We start from the raw sequence: 3523 nt of genomic DNA on the forward strand, positions 1-3523 counted from the left end.
TGTGTGTGTGTGTGAGTGTGTATATAAGAACTGTGTATGTGAGTGTGTGTGTGTGTGTGTATATATATATATATATATATGATTTATATCACTGTCTTTCAGCCTAGGATTCCAAGAATGTATATTAGGCAATGAAAACATATTTTTCATTACATGTTTTGTTTTACAATATTACCTAACACTAGTCAGTATTTTAACAGGAACCCAAAGAAAATGAACAATATGTTAAATTATGGCTAACTCATTCACTCATTTTAGATTCTGTACTCAGGATTTCTTCATCCTGCTTTTTTGTCCTTCAAGCAGATGATGGCTTGTGCTGGACTGATACAAACTGTGAGAAGGAAGAAACAGAGTACACAAAAATCAGAAGTTTTGAAACAGGTCTTTTCCAATGAGTAAGCTCTTCACATCAGGTGGCCAACAGCTACAGGGGCTTCCCTGGTGGCTCAGTTAGTAAACAGTCTGCTTGCGATGCAGCAGACCCGAATTTGATCCCTGGTTTGGGAAGATCCATCCCCTGGAGATGGAAACCACAACCCACTCCAATATTCATGCCTAGAGAACCCCATGGACAGAGGAGCCTGGCAGGCTACAGTCCATGGGGTCGCGGGAGTCGGACACGACTGAGTGACAGCTACAGGATGGGTGTTAAGACCCACGTACAAGGTGATGTACAAGACGGTGACCGCCTGCCAGTGAATATGCAGCCTCCAGGCCCTCGCTGCTGAGCTGCCACGAAGTTGTAGGCTCCTCTGATTTCGTGGTGCCCAGGTGGTCGGGCACCGCCACCTGGCGGTTGGCCCTTGGGGCCCACAGGCTTCTCTGGTTTCTCACCTGCAGCAAAGTGTCGAACTGACGGAGCTGCTGAAGGCGCTGGAGGCCAAGCCGGCAGGGCTGACTGTCACGGAGTGGGCAGGGCCCCGACCCCAGCTGCCCCCCCGAGGACCCTGCCCCGCCTTGGGGCTCCCCAGTTGCCCAGGGCAGCTCCGGGAATGGAGGCCTTCTAGGGCTGCTGGGAGCCAGAGAAAACCAGAGGCCTCCTTTGTTCCCTTGAGATGATGGAGTTGGTGCTCAGGGGCTTCCTGGGTCCACTGGCCCCACAGGAGACCCCGGCAGTGGGGGCCCAGTGGGGATGAGAGGTCCATCAGGTCTGCAGGGCCCCCCAAGGAGCTCTGGTCAGGCCAGAGCTGTGGGTACCCCGGAGAGAGGGGACCTCCAGTGCCCCAAGGCCCTCTTGGCCCCCCTGGCCTCCCTGCCCCACCCCCCAGCCCCTGTTGGACCACCCTACACCCGAATCTCCCAGCCTGAGGACCTGTTTCTGTCTAACACTTTCACTGAGACCAGCAGCCACTGGCCACCTGGACCGGCTGGGTCCCCAGCACCCCCCCCCCTCCCCGGGATCCATGGGTCCTCCTGGACTTCCTGGCCCCATGGGCATTCCTGGGAGTCCTGGACATAGGGGACCCCCAGGCCCCACTGTACCTAAAGAAATCTCAGGCCACCCTGGAGAGAAGAGCCAAAGAGGACTGCAAGGGTAGCCCGGCCCCCAAGGCTCCATGGGGGCAGTGGGGAGAACCTGGCTGCAAAGGAGACTTTGATGAGAAGAGCCCACTGGAACCAGAGGGGTCAGGGACAAGCCTTGCCACCCCCAGGGGCACCCCCAGCCTCCTGAAGGGCAAAAGGGGAGGACAAACCGCCAGCTACAGGATCCTGGCCCCCAGGAGCCGAGACAAGACAAACTGAGGGTGGTGGTGGCCCCATGGGGAAGGCCAGGCCAGGCTTCCCTTCCCAGCCTGGACTGGGCTGACTGCCTCTGGGTTCTGCCAGTCCATATTTATTAATATCCTCGGGGTCCCCTGCACAACCTAGGCCTTTGGGTGGGGGTCTTGGTCCTGGTACTCAGTGCGCGTCTGCCTTTCATGAGATTGAGCAGGGACTGGGGCCTGAGAGGGAGGTGTGGCCCAGGTGAGAGGGCTCAGGGCCCTGGGCCTCAGTTGCCCTTTGTGAAGTGGGGTGATGCAGGTCTGCAGCAGGGACAGCAGGTTTGGAGCTTCTGTCATCTCATCAACTGCCCGGCCCTCCACACTTCTGGGGATGACGAGGACGGGAAGTCCGGCCTCCCCACTCCCCAGCCAATCCTGGGGAGCCCACCTGCACCCCTCCTCTCCTTGTTTTCCGGTGCTGGGTTCCTGACCCTGAGGTCAAGCTACTTGATCTGACTGGGTGTTCAGGGCTCCTGTGTCAGTTCTGACCACTGAACCCTCAGTCCCTCCCGGGGGCCTGGAGGAGGGGACCACCTGCTCCCACAACCGCCTGTGACCGCTCCAGCAGGTAGATGTGTATCAGCCAATAAAGGCCTCTGCCTGACTGCCAAAAAAATTAAAAAACGAACTAGAGACACCAGGTGGCATCTCTTCTTTAAGCCCAACTCTTGATACATGATAGTCTTTCCAAAGTTGTATGTCTTCTATCTCAGTATTTGTGTTATTGGGAAAAACATTTAGCAATTTGCTAGTTTGTTTTAATCACCTGATTTGGCAAGGAACCCATAATGAAACAGTATTTTCCTTTGTAAATCATTTATTTATCACTTTGTTAGGGATAACATTGTTATTTATTTATTTTTCTTTTGCCTAGATCAATAAAGCATAGCAAAGAATTCTGAACTCTTATTAAGTGCTATATATCTACTTAAATGGAATTATGTGTTGTCGTACAATTGCTCATAAAAACAAATCTAGAAGAATAGAATGCATTCCAAATAGAGATTCTGGGGTCAAGCTTGCATAGTGGAGATAGTTTGTATATTATCATCATTTTTTTTCTAAGGCTTTAGAAGAGTTTTGTCATGCTAAGATTGAAGTAATTATGCTTCAGTTTATAGAATATCAAATAAAAAGAATCTCTATGTTCTTGTGAATCTCTATGTTCTTGAAATGAGATTGTTTAGTTTTAAAATTATTCAGTGAGCAGCTGTAGTTTTTCTTTACAACCTCACTTTCTAGATTCCTTTTAAAGCTGAATAATTCAGTTTAAAAGTCCAACAGCCTCATACTTTGAGCTTCACGGTACTTCACTAAAATCACTGAGGATGGTGACAGCAGTGATGAAATTAGAAGATGATTGCTTCTTGGCAGGGAAGCTATGACAAACCTAGACAGTGTGTTAAAGATCAAGGACATCATTTTGCCAGCAAAGGTCTGTACAGTCAAGGTATCATCTTTCCAGTAGTCAGGTACGGATGTGAGATCTGGACACAGTGGAGCGCTGAAGAATTGATGCTTTTGAACTGTAGTGCTGGAACATACTCTCAAGAATCCCTTGAAAAGCAAGGAGATCAAACCAGTCAATCTTAAAGGATATCAACCCTGAATAATCTTTGGAAGGACTGATGCTGAAGGTGAAGCTACAGTACTTTGGCTAAGAGGGTGACAGAGGATGAGATGACTAGATGGCATCACCGATTCAATGGACCTGAACGTGTGCAAACTCTGGGAGATGGTGAGGAATAGGGAAACCT

General features: G+C 50.4%; 1 pseudogene; it reads left to right on the top strand.

The window, feature by feature from the left end:
- The first annotated feature begins 630 nt into the window (after nucleotides 1-630).
- LOC147380260 (EMI domain-containing protein 1-like) lies at nucleotides 631-2154 on the top strand (annotated as a pseudogene).
- Nucleotides 2155-3523: the final 1369 nt, after the last annotated feature.

Source organism: Bos grunniens, chromosome 1 (assembly GCF_055505025.1).
Source record: "Bos grunniens cultivar Pamir isolate PY7600 chromosome 1, Bosgru_T2T1.0, whole genome shotgun sequence".
NCBI lineage: Eukaryota > Metazoa > Chordata > Mammalia > Artiodactyla > Bovidae > Bos > Bos grunniens.